Source organism: Tinamus guttatus, unplaced genomic scaffold (assembly GCF_059628265.1).
Source record: "Tinamus guttatus ecotype Peru unplaced genomic scaffold, ASM5962826v1 Tinamus_guttatus_pri_ptg000115l, whole genome shotgun sequence".
NCBI classification, from domain to species: Eukaryota; Metazoa; Chordata; class Aves; order Tinamiformes; family Tinamidae; genus Tinamus; species Tinamus guttatus.
In genome coordinates, this window is record NW_028288649.1 from 9423035 (window position 1) to 9437381 (window position 14347).

The following is a 14347-nucleotide window of genomic DNA, read 5'->3' on the forward strand; positions in this document are numbered from 1 at the left end:
TGCAATTTGCTTTACCATTAGTGGTGCAGGCTCACTGCTTCACCCTTCCTGCAAAGGCAAGCAGACGTCTCACAGAAATGAACGTCGGTTTACGTTCCGATCTGTTTTATGCGTGCATGTGGCAAAATATTTTATTATACAACCTGTGAAATCAGTTGACATCAAATTTCTAGCCTGAATTTATTTTGAAGCCTTAGAGTTCCCCACTGTAATCTGAAGCCAAAGAAATTAAGTTGTTTTTCATTCATCTGCAGCAGAGAAGTGCATGATTTGAAAAAAAAAAAAAATCACATCTCCAAAGAGCTAATTTAATTTCTGGTTTTATTTCCCATGCTGGTAGTTTGCTGCAGAAACTCAATTCTTGATTAATATGCATCATTAATCATTAAAATAAAAGTGGACCCAGCTATTTCAATGAACAAACAATGCCACTTGACTGCTAATTCAGCATCATAATTAGAAATCTTCAGATATGCTAGCTGACACCATATTTTTATTAAAATGAATAAACCTTGCTCCAAAGGTCATTCAGTCATGAATATTATGAAGCTCTTCCCCTTTTGATCCCTCCTATATATATTTAAAATTAGATAAAGGCAATCTTAGAAGTGCTTATAATTAAAGCCTGAAGAATGTACAACTGAAAAAGCAGCAAGTCAACCTGTCAGTGCCTGCCTGACATTCCTACTCGTCAAAAATGAACATTTTGCAAATACTCTGTGATTTTTTACAAAACAAATATGCAAGACTGGTTTGTCTTTTGGGGAAAAATTGTTTGCCATAAAACTAATGCACTAATTCCTTAATGCAGTTTGTCTTAACTATAGGAAAGATGTCAAGCATCAGGTAAATGACTCAGTAATTATTTTGTAGATCTTGTAAATACAGACAGGTTATAAATTAAGGTGAACCTCATAGACTCAAGGTTGTTACATGCACTATTTAATTCAACTGAATTACCTTGGTTTTATATGAGATGAGGATCTGGACCTGAATATACTTTCTGAAGGGCAATTTGGAGCTAATCTAGCACATGATCAGTTTTCTTCCCTTTTCGATTATATCTGAGGATTACTCAGATGCTAAGATAGATAAAGTATTAGAGAAATTTTTTTTTTGAGGAATATGTTGTCCTACATCATGTATCCTAGCATGGCTCATGGCTCAGCCGTGGCTGAGGGCAAGTCAAACTGATTGGGTAACAGTGCAGCCCTGGTGTCAGTCCTGGTGATGGGTAGATGTCACAGATGATCTTTTGACTGTACATTTAGACTATTTTTGATCCCATTTGTATATGTATAATTGACTGTCATCTTCCATTCCACGTGTATAGATGAGAGATACAAAACCTATAGATGATGATAAGAATGCTCAAAGCTTCAGCTTATTTTTCCAGACCTTAGCATATGTCTGAGTCTGTTTATTTGAAGAATGGATAATAGGCATGGCTTGAGGAGCTTTATAGAAGTGGGAAAATTACAATATTAATGAGACTTTGATACTTCAGTAGTAGAAACATAAAATAATAGTAGAATAGTAGAATAGTAGAAACATAAAATAATACCTCATGCAGATGAGAGACTGTAGTTTAAAGGTCTTGAAATACAATTCATGGTCTAAACAGAAAATGATCCTTAGGTCATAAACCTGAATCATAAAATTAAGAATTGTGTTATGATTAAATAATTAAACTTGTATTGATATTAAAGTAGGAATTTATATTTCTTGGAACTGGAGACGTTTCAGTAACACACCTGACCCTGCTTTTCATTGTAAGATACATTAGAAAATTTATTAGAAAAATGTGCTTTCAAGTTCTGTTTATTTTTATTCAGACATTTTTATTCAGAGTCCCTAGGTCAGCACAAAGCAAAATGAAACACTGCAGGTTGATACCAGCCAGGAAGATGAAGGGCTTGAGATATTTGCACAGGTTTTTACCTACCTTATGTACCAATCTGAAGGAACACATTTGCTGTGAGAACACATTTCTCAATGTTCAAACTACTCTCATACTAAATCATCCTTAGCTCGTAGTCCTGGTGAATATTGTGCACAGCCAGAGCTTAGTTATGATGTAAATCCCAAATAGAGAGACCTGAATCAATTGATTACATTGCCTTTAATGCTTGTAGATGGCTCTAAGATGAGCATGAACAGCTGAAAACATTAAGAATAGGAAAGTTAGGACAGAACTTCTAGACTAAATGGAGATGATTAGGCTCAGATTGTGTTTGGAAGGAGAAGTCTTAAATGGATTTCCCATCGACTTCAATCTATTATAATTAGAAAGTGTCAAAGTCTCTGACCTTATATAAAATCAAGATATATTGGTGAAACATCTTTCAATAATACATCAAGTATCAAAGCTTATACTAAGGTCACTTGTAACTCTCTATACAATTTCTAATCTTTTGTCAATCACTCCTTGAATTGGTTATAAAATGCCTCTGTGTGTTCTCATTTGCAGCTGTCTAATTGGGACATAAATCTGGAAAGTGGTCAGGGTGGATTAGCATGTAGCAAAATGCTGTGATTGCTTGCTGGACTGTATCTCAATTCAGTATTTTCATGTTTTCTAGAGACAGATGTGCTGTGTCCTCAAGCAAGATCAGAAATAGTTACTACAATAAAACTTGTTTTTAAAACCATTTGGTTATTGTCATTGTACTAGATTTGCAAAGTTCAAGTAATTATTTTATCACAAAATGTCATTTGAAGACAGTGAAATATTTTCAAGAAGATTCTTCTCTTTTAGTTTGTTAGGGAAGCTTGCAATGCTAATTCAGATAGATAATAAACAGATGTAGAGGATTCATGTTTTTTTTTCTTGCCTATACCTTTTTAATATAAATGGTTCTTAAGCTTAAGCAACCTTTTAATTTGTAAATAGAATTTACCAGAAATGGATTTAATGCTTAAAAAAAGAAAGAAAGAAAAAAAAAAAAAGATTGAGAAGAACATTTAGTAAATGGAGCATAAGACATGGAAAGTCTCACAGATCTATTCTCAGCCTTGCGCTTCCCTTTACTCAAAGTATGGAGCTCAGCAACTCAATAAATCTCTTTATTTGTTTCTTGTGAGCAGAATGGGATTGACTATGCCAAGTGCTTAGAGATCAACAAAATATAAAGCAAACAAAATCAAGTTGAAATACTTTATTCTTCCTATTACTACTAGGCATCAATATGAAAAGCAATAAGACCCTTGCTCATGAAGATGTGTGAGGTTTAACTAATGCTAAAGGCAACATGATAGTCCATCTCTTCAGCAGAAGTACTGACCACTACATCTGAACAATATTTTTGGCTTCTAAAGCTTGACATCAGTGCACTTGTTTATGGACTGGAGAAGAAAATCTGCAGTCCAAATTGAGATTCATGTGCTATGGGCCAGCATGAAGCTTACTGTCAAGTTACTCAGTACCACATAATTACAGCCATTATTCATCTATTTCACAGGAAGTAAAACTGCTGAAGTATGGCTCTAGGATTAGCTAATAGTGCTGTAGAGAGATCTCAGCCCAATAGCTGTGCAGGAAAAAAATAACTGATTCTCTTTAGCACCGAACAATGGACTGAAGACAACCATACACTTTGCCTGTGGGGACAAACTGCTGTAAATTCAAGTTCTCTAGCTCTGTCAGCAAAAAACACAAGATATTTCCTCTTCTGCAAAATACTCTATGCCCTGGGCTATCAACACTGTAATAACGTGTATCTTAAACTGCCCTGAAAATTGACTTCTTTAGAAGATTGGAACATTAAACTAGTAAGAAATAAATGTTAGGATTGAAGGGAGATGGTATAGGACAAAAATGATACCTTAAATTCTAAAGATTCTCAGTGAAATGAATACAGAAAATAGAGGCTCTTCCTTGAAATCCTTTTTCTGACCTTATTTCCTTTGAAAACAAAATTTCCTGCTAGGATGAAAATGGAAAAGGATTTTAGGAATAGCTTTGAGGTGAGAAAGCTAAGGTACACATGTGTGTGGCTGGATGCTTTCTCTAAAAAAAAACAGAAGGCTCCTGAATAAATGCAGTCATTTTCAAAAGTGCTAAGCAGCTGAGAATTTCCTTTGAACTTGAAGTGTTCAAGGGAACATCAGAGGGATGAGCCAGAACAGCTGTAGTGAACCTCACACTTATGTGGTGTAATAGTTCCAACATTAAAGATGTGTGAACTGACAAAATAAGCCAAATAATAATAATAAAAAAAACTTCTCAAACATCTCTGTTTTTTGCATGAAACATTTGAAATTCAGCAGAGGGAAAAGACCTGCTAAATACTATTTTGGTCCTGTGAAACTCTGAATCATTTTTTCTGGAATACACATGGCTGAAGACTGCTCCTTCCATCTCTAATTGCTCACAAGAAAGTTGTCACCCTGCTGACTAATAACTGAACAGGTTGTGACTCTGTTAAGGTTATTTCTCTGGGGAAATAGTTCAGACTGTATTGGAAATGCCTAGGAGCTATCAATGTGCTGGTGACAGTGAAGCAGAGTAGAGGTGTTGGTGGGACCGGGTTTGTTCTGACCCCTCTGCTCCTAGCCTTGCTCACAAATTTATTTTCTTGTCCTTAGTTATACTGACACTACTTTGCGTAATTAATCTTTAGAGTATTGGGGATCTGTTCTGTCTTAATAGAAATTGCTACAGAAACAAAGTATTTTCAAAATTTTACTTAAAGTCAGGATATTGCAGGCACAAATCAGGACATGCAATGCAAAAAAGTTTGCTGAAATCATTCAGAGTTTAGAGATGTCTCTTGTGTGACTTCCCAAGCAACCTTAATCCATGCTTTTATATACACTATAACTCCCGTTTTTACAACATGATCATGTGTTAGCTTTCATCAGGCACACAAGTAACTCACATGTAGCTTAGAATGTGTACCTTGAAAATTCAATAGTGTGTTCTTTTATGTTTTGGTTTGCTATATTTTGACAAAATATTTGTTTTTTACGCATAGCGTAAGGTGAAAGGAAAAGGTAATTGAAATTAGTAGTTATTGTGGATTATACAGATTTCTTCAGGAAAAGAGGCAGTGCCACTTCAGGTAGAAAAGGTCTACTGAAAAAACACACATGTAAAGATTTTTGTTTTTGAAGTTAGATCTCCATTCTCAGAATATTGGCTCTGAATTAATAAGCACGTTTCTCTCAAACCTTGCTGATATGAATCATTGCTACATGCAGAAGTATTATCTACTTAACTCTGATGTGACCTTCAACCAAGAGTGGTCCCTTCTGGGAGAGCCACAGCTTACGATAAATAGAAGTTATTTACTTGAACTTGTTGTCAAAGGCTTTAGTACTTGTGAGAAATATTGAATCAATCAATCAGCTTTGGTGTCTAAAGATTACTGCCAAACCAACGATCATTAAAAAATGCTGAGTAAGGTGCAATAGTGTCTGTATGAATGAGAGTATGGTGGAAGATCAGAGGCAGGTACATTCCTTTCCAAAATATGCTTGAATTCATGGACTTATCTCTGGAGATAAGAATATCCTTCATTACATTTCCCTTCTCCTGATGTCCCAGCTGAGATTGCTGGTCTAGGGCTGTATTCCATGTCCACTCAAGCCAACAGTAAAAGAAATTAATTAAAAAGAAAAATGTGTTTTTTTTTTTCTAAATTATGTATTTTTCTAAAAGGACATCTGCACTAGGGAGAAGCCAGATGTATTTGCGCTGGTAACTAACTCTGCATCATTATTTCAAGAATATAAATCTGAGCTGAAAGACTTCTTGCAGCTACCTACTAAATCAGTCTTTACTATCATTCTAATTTTATGTGATCCTGGGTTTTAAAAATCTGATTCTACATGTTCTGTAAAAAAATCTTTTTTCTCTTGAAAGCAATTATTCTCTTGAGCTGTTTTTTCTCACACAAGTCTTCCTGCAGAAGATTTGCTGTGGGGCTCTCCCTCCCTCTCTAAGCAGTTCATCTCTCAGGAGACTGCTTTTTAATTAAATAGTTAATTTGTTTTGGTTTATTTTGTATTATTTGCTTAAATGTTATTGTTTGTGCTTTGAATTGATTGCCCCTGTACAATCTGAAGCTGCACATTTGCTATGGCACTGAGTGAATTTCTTCTGCTGTTGCCTCAGGACACTGCTGCAAACAGTGTTGCAGCTGATAGAGATTCTCATGATAAAAGCATTCACAACAAAGGATAAATTAATTTTTTTGTAAACCTCAATGGCATCCAGATCAGATACTGCTTTCCTTTTTCTCACTTTCCAATTTCCATTTGCTTAGAAAATAGGTTTCTATTTATTTGGCTTAATATTGAAAACACATTGTCATACAGACACCCAAAACACTCAACAGAACAAATGTGCTTTTGTCACCAATGTTTCTTTGTAGCTACCCTTCAGCCTATTAATGGCAGGCTTAAACCAAGTGTCACTATTTCAGTCCCAGTGCAATTTTCTTGTTCCTGCAAAGAAACACCTTTTACTGTTCAGCTGAAAGCAAAATGATCCTTCCAGCTATTCAGTGTTGTAATTTCTTTTCATGGTCTTTCAGCACTTTGTTCTCAATGAGTTCTCAATGCAAGAAATTTATTTGTATCTTTTATATTACATGGGGATGCTATTGTTTCATTTCCGTAGAACAGTAAAAAGAGATAGAAGTATTCCATTCAAAAAAGAAGAGATGATTAGCAGGAATATGCAGGCATAGAAATATATGAGCAGAGAACTTAGCTACAATCCGAAACAGTCATTGACAATAACTTCTTTTGATATCTCTAAGTTTGGGGCATGGCTTTTGTTTCTGTCTACTGTTCTTCTGAGTCTTGATGTGCTTTGGTTTATTCAGAAGTTCCTTAGCTCTTGAAATAAATCTGAATGAAAATCTTGACCCCACTCAAGTCTGCCCTAAGCCTTTCATTCTGATATTAAACATAACAAGACATCCCTTTTCATTTTTCACATGGTCATTAGTGTTACACTATGTAACTGATATTATCAAAAGGGCTGTCATGCTGCCTGCAGCCACTACAATATCCTGGAATTGGAGATTTTTTGAAATAAAAAGCGAGTCACTTCTTGACTACACAATATTGCAATGCTGTGTGCAAAAGTTTTGTTTCGTGTTGCTTTGTCTAGCCCAGTTTTAGGCATTAAGCATTGCTATTTCCTTTGAGAGACCATTCCACTGTCTATTAGATTGCTCTGTTAGCAAACTTTTGTGTGATGTTCAGTCCAAATGTCCGTATACTAGATCATCTCACAGCACTTGCTGCGCTGAGGTACCTTTTAGAATCAGTAAAATCCAGGTCCCTTAATGGGATTTTTAGTGCCCTTTGTTGTTTGTTTGTTTGCTTATTTAAGAAGAGAAAGAAAGAAAGAGAGAAACAAAGAGAGAAAGAGAGAAAGGGAGAGAGAGAAGAGAGAAAGAAAGAGAAAAAGAGAAACAAAGAAAGAGCAAAAGAAAGAGTGAAATAGTGAGAGAAAGAAAGAAAGAAAGAAAGAAAGAAAGAAAGAAAGAAAGAAAGAAAGAAAGAAAGAAAGAAAGAAAGAGAAAGAAAGAGAGAAAGAGAGAGAGAAAGAAAGAGAGAAAGAGAGAAAGAGAGAAAGAGAGAAAGAGAGAAAGAAAGAAAGAAAGAAAGAAAGAAAGAAAGAAAGAAAGAAAGAAAGAAAGAAAGAAAGAAAGAAAGAAAGAAAGAAAGAAAGAAAGAGAAAGAAAGAGAGAAAGAAAGGAAGGAAGAAAGAAAGAGAAAGAAACAAAGAAGGAAAGAGGCTTTAGTTTTAGCTAATGCTCTACTTAGAAAGTTAAACTTTAGTTTTTCTTTGTAGAGTATTATTTAAGTGTTTTATTCTCTGAAACACTAGACCTAGATTTTACCTGGAATTTCTTTCATGTACATGAAAATAAGCAATCCCTTTGGATATGGAATGCTTACTCATGTGAATATTTTCAATCTACACCCTGTTTATTCTAAAACAGAACCATTTTTATATCTTGGCCCTGAAATGACTATCCTTTTGTGACCAAATGCTACACATGATACTGATACTTACTATCTCAGATGATATGATAAAGAATATATCTGATGAGACTGTAGTATGTACAGACTGTTTTAAAAGTGAACTCTAAGTGCATGGTAGGTCTGAACAAGAAATATTTTTTTCCAGCAGTCTATAGACTTCGCCCTTAATCTGGCCACTCTCATGTGAGGAGACAAGATGTTAGACTATTGGAGTTCCAAAGTTTTATTTGTCTCCTTTCTAGCTGAAAAGATCTTTATAACTGTGAGGGCAATCAGTAACAAATGCTGGGATCGCCATCTAGGTGGCTAAGTTTATGTCATATAAGTTTGGTATGAATTTAGTGGCATAGAGGTGTCCTCTGTGGACACTCTCAAAGCACAATAAATGTAACTGAATGTCGTATAACTGATTCTACTTGCGTCAAAGGACTTCTAAAAGTGGATATAGTAGAGGTTTATTTCAAAGCTGGTCCGCAAATGCACATTTCAGACTAAAAGCTATTATCAACAAGAAATGAAATAATCAATATTCTTATCCCACCTGTATATATAGATCTGTATATATATGAGGATAAAGGAGAGTCATTCTCTTTGTTGCTTATTATACCACCACACAGCAGCAAAGTTTAATGTTGTCTTTGTTCTCTAGGGAGCATAAAGATGAATAACTTCTCTGAAAGCATTACCTGTGCTAAAACAGGAGCGGGAGAGATGAACCGCGGGTGCTGCCACCACCGTGGCTGCAGGATGGCTGCTGCGTGTGAGGGAAGTCTCCGCACTCACACAGTTCAAGGCTGTGCTCTCCAAGTGGTCTGGCCACGTTGACCCCTCCAGCTACTTCCTCTTGGATGGAGAAGCTGCAAACTATTCCTGGGCCTGGGCTATGATTTCCAGGCACAAATAGTTGCCTGAACCTTAGGTATTAGCCTGCAGCGGTTGGAATCAGTCTGTTAGGTGCAAATCACCTCTTCATGTGTAGTGTTAAATGTGTAAAGTCCAACCACCGTATGGCCTTTCATACCACTCTGTGTGTTCTGAAATAGTTCTTTAGGGAGTCTGAGAAACATACTACTGGTAATACCTTTCATATGCCCTGAAGTTACAATAAAAAGAAAATTAAACCATTTAAAAAGTCTTTAATGAAGTGAAATAGTAAATACATTCTAATTAACCAAAGCAATGGTTATTTCCCTACGTAGATGTCTCACTTGTATTCTTGTGCCTAGCTCAGTTAAAAGAGTTTCAGAAATTCCACTTCCATTCCAGGATAATTCCATAATTTAGGAAAGCCGAGCACTGAGAAAAATTTAGAGTTCTTATGTGAAAACAGTATTTAATCTATGAGACACTGCTGGGGACATTTAAGTATTTAGAAACCACATAATCCTAAGGACTAATGGTTTTATTTTATAACATTCAAAATTTAATAATTAATTTGAAACCAATATTTGTCCACTAGTTCTTGATCAGACTTTTCAGCAGCAATGCAACCAAATCTATCAACTTCATTATTTGAATCACTGGGAAACTGTGGTGAAGTTTAAAAGGAAGAATCCACTGAACTGGGCAGCAAATGGGGAATATGAGTGGGAGCATCAAGTCAGTCTTCTTTGTATTTAGTTCAGAATCATTCACATAAAAAGTCCTCTGGACAGAACTTCAAAAGTACTTATTTCTGAAACTGTATATAGTTAAAAAAAAAAAAAAAAGAGGAATATTGTGCTATCTGCAGCAAAGATGTTTCTGGCAGCTTGGATTGGCCAAGTTCCTATCAGAATATGCCATATCAAAATTTGCATCCCCAAAGAGTTTATTGGAAAAAGAATGAAAAATAATGATTGGATATCAGTTTATTTTCAAAACCTTTCACATATCGCTTCATGCTTAATCTTTTCATTAATTATCTATTGCACATTTAAAGTTTACTGCAAGTTATTGAAAATCAATAAGGTTATAAAAGCAGGATTGGTAATTACTGCATGAGTTGTACAATATCTTATTTACATAATTCATTAATTGGCACTTGCATTGTAATTAACCTAAATTCACTGTTTCAATGAAATTGTAATTTAGTGTGCTAAATTGAAAAAGTTGTCAAATCTTGCACTTAGTCATGCAACTGTGCGTTTCATTGTCTGTTCAGAAAGATTAAGAATTGTGCAATTAAGAAGATGAATTTAATCCTTAAATTCAGAATGTATTATATAAACTTTTGTTTTTCCTCCTCATTAAATTGTTTAAAACAAGATAATGATCAGAAACACTGACAAATTAGTAAGTTTTGCCAGCCAATTCTTTTTTCCACTCACGGTATTCTTACTCAATAGATGCAGATATCTTAAAATACAGTTGGAAAAAAAAATGAAGAAATACTTTCCAAAATTCTCCATGCTGACACTGAGAATAAGAATAAAAGTAATAGAACCTGGTCCTTGTACCAGATTCTGTAATAGCTGTGAATATCAACTTGCTTGCTTGTGAAAATCAACTTGCTTGGTTTTATTTTACGAACATTTGTAGCTAATTCCAGCCTAGAAGCTATATCTCAATAAGTCAATAGCAATTTTTGCCTTGATTCTGAGTAGCAGATATCATATGGAAATGCATAAGAGAAGACAATTTTGGTTTTATGGTAGGTAAAACTTTAGTTCAATTTTACTGGCCTGTTTTAGCTGTAGTAGTTTGTAAACTACAACTGAGACCAAACAAGCACATTTTCATTTCTCAAATATCTCTGCTGACAGTCCTTGAATGGATTGTCCCCAATTTTTTATTTGATACTAACATCCATAGTCCTGAAAATAAATTTCTGCATGTCTTTTACCGCATATTTGCATTATAATACTCTTTGGGTAAATTCTCAATGTTTATCTGAAAAATACCGATCTACCATTCCATTCTAGTTATCTACACTATTCAATCCTTTAAGAAAATCCATAAAAATGCAAAAATTTTTAAAGGGCAATCACACTGGAAGTCATATCATCTTATTTATACCCTTTCTAAGCTTGTGAATATATTGACATAAATATTAAGGTATAGTTAATTCACAAAAAGCAGTTGATTTATACTTCATCAAACTGGAGGGTTTTTTTTTGTCACGCTTAAACAAAACAGACAGACTAATACCACCTCTTTCACCTGATTTTCAATGCCATGGCTGAGATTTAGACAAAAGAGATAATTTAGTTATTTCAAGGCACTTACATGTCAGTATGTACTCCACAAGATGTAATATAATTTGTCTGCTACACTATTTATGCAGCATTCTGTCTAGCACAACATTCCCTCTAGACAGAAGGTGCTGACATATTAAAGAAGCAAGCAGCAAGCATTTGCTCTTCTGTTTATATTGCCTTTCTTAGGAAAATAGGAGAATCAAATCGACAGAGATTTGGGTTCCTCTATGCAAACGTAGTTCCTGACTTGAGAGGTAATGTGAAATTTCATGGCTCTGCCATCTCCGTAAATATAAATGTCGCATATTCTTTAAAAAGAAAAATTCTCCAGGAAATACCCTCTTCACATTTTTAGTTGGGGCTCATGTCAATGATGTTGCTTTATATGATCAGACACATGGTGTTTTAGCCTAGAAATCTTAGAGGTAGAATATTTTTGAAAAGGAAAAGACTATATGTTCTTCATTAACAGATTTCCTTCTTATCATCAAGAAAAAGCTACCTGAATCATAAGAGGTAAGCTAGCGCACAGTGAGAGAGTGTATATACTTGAGTATTATTTATTGTGCTGAATATTACATGGGAGAATATTAAATTTACATGCAATGAGCATCATGCAGTTCTATTTCCCCTTGCCTTGCCAACCTTTCATAGTATGCTAAGGTGGATTAAAGAAATCATTAATCTATTGTCTTTGGACTTAAGTCCTTAGTCCGAAAATGAAAGTAGTAACTGATTTTGTTTTCACAATAAGATAGCACAGTTGAAATTAGTGTGTTATATTTTACTGAGGCAAGGACCTCACTGTGGGACTTAACTATATAAGGTAAGTAATAAAATGAAGACTAGACAGAATAAAGACAAAAATGTGATTATGTGCTATTTTTGGAACATAGGAGCATAGCTGTGTCCTAAACTGCAGGCTTTTCCAATGAGACATTCACCAGTACCTGAACAAGCTAGTTGAAAATTGATATCTTATGTCTCCATGTTTGCAAATGCAAATAGATGAGTGGTGTATATTTTGAAAATCATTAGAAATTGAAAATGATGGCTATCCAAAACCATAGCTGGAGGCTCAGACCAATAACTGCAATTACTCTACCTTAACAACTTATGCTGAGGCATAATTCTGAGGCATGAACTGCTCCCAGAACACTAAATGTTTAAAACAGTGTGGTTTAACTTACTCCAGAATGATAAACTGTCATGTTATCTGCATGCGTATACAAAGCCTGTATTCATGAATAAAAGGCTACAGCTCAACTATGGTACAATAATGTGGCTGTACGCTGGAGCCTGGAGTCCCACGCGACAGACATTCATGCACTGTTAACAAGAGCTGAAATATTTAGGGTTTTTTTTTCCAGAAATAGCTGCAATACAAAATAGTCCGGTACAAACTTTCACAATTTGTTTTTCCTTGCATCACTTGCAACAGAGATGGGAAATTCTCTGTGCCAATTCAACCCTTTGCTTCTCTGAGTATCATAAAAGAATATGCATTCAGTCTATAAGACCATCTATTTCTCACAGATCCTCATACATCCTTCAGATGACAATGTCTCCTGATTAGCTCTGTTGCCTACAGATCAACGTGAAGGAGAAGTCTATAGGCCATCCTCCAGCAATGTGGTTGCTTTTAATGCAAGATATGAAGCTTATATATGGATTTAAAGAAAATTAGAATTACTATTTCTTTTTGGATTTAATACTGAGGATGCTATTATTCTGACTCTGTAACATCTTGTTCGTAATCTCTTTCTATTTTTTTTGTAACTTAAAATATCTATTGCTGTTCTTCACTTTCCTGTTTCTTTGTTTTGATTCATGTATAAAATGAGTAAGAAGGACTCATCATTCTTATATTTTAACAAGTCATCTTGCTTGTAGATTTTGTTTTATAGGCATAGTAATTATTCCTTGGCTACATTCAATGATTACAGTGAAATTGTGCTGTGTTACAGCAGTGGAGAATTGTATCCTGCCTTGGGTGACCACTTTTGAATGGTTTCGTAAAATAAACTGAAACCTCTTAACAAAATTGACAATTTAACAGATAAGTGCTGGTATGAATGGTCTTATTTTTGAATGGTCAAAATGAGCATGATGAAATAATAAAAATATTCACAGTTTTCAATTGTTTGCTTATCAGAAAGAAAAAATCCAAATAAACATGATGGAAAAAGAGACGGACAAAAGCTCATTCGTTAATAAATTGTGACCTCATGGTGTGGGTACCTCTTCAAGCAAGCTGTGTTACCAATTAGCTTGAACTTCTGACTCAGTGATGTCAGTAGAGTTGTCTGACATAGTTGTGGTAACTACAGATCCATTCAAAATAATGTCTCAAAAACTATTTTTTTCAGATTGAAAATTGTGCTTTCAGATAAACATCTAGATGCACATGCTATAAAATGAGATGGCGCCAAAAAAAGAAAAAAAGTTAAACCATTCAAACTATCATCTTATTTTTGAGTGAGTTCAGTCTCTTCTGCCTGTGGAAGCACAATTAACTGCCAGATGAAATTTTGAAGTGTACATTTGCAAAACCTAGTAAAAGGTTCTATATAAATAATACTCTCTACTGAATGATACTCTTCTTCCCCTTGGTAAGCTGAATACTAGAGCTAATTCTCAGATACAATTACAAAATTACTGTAAGAAGTGAAACCAAGAGAGATGTAATAATCAAATTACTCTCAGTCCCTGTTTGGGGAAATAACTGCTTCTCGTCAGTGGAATATAATAGTCCCTACCTGGACTTCATACATTTTCTGAACTACTGCTCAATAGCTAAAGAGGCTCCCAAGACACTAAGTCAGAAATATGTATATAATAATGTGGATTATTGTAGGAATTTTAAAAGTTACCTTAAAAATTAAATCTCACAATTACCAGTGTTTAAAACTGATAACTATACAAAAAAATCTCTAAAAGCTAAGGAATTCTTCAGTAGATTAGGGATGAGGGTGTTACTTATAGCCAAGCTTTTTGCTTTTATTGGAGAGAAAAATCAATTTGTAATAGCAACAGCTGAGAAGAAGTTTGGCACATAATTAGCTGATTTATTAGGTAGACCCAACCTATTTCAAGGAATGTTTTCCTTTTCTTTCCATTGTTTTGTGAAATGAATATATAAATAGTTCTTGGAAAGAAAG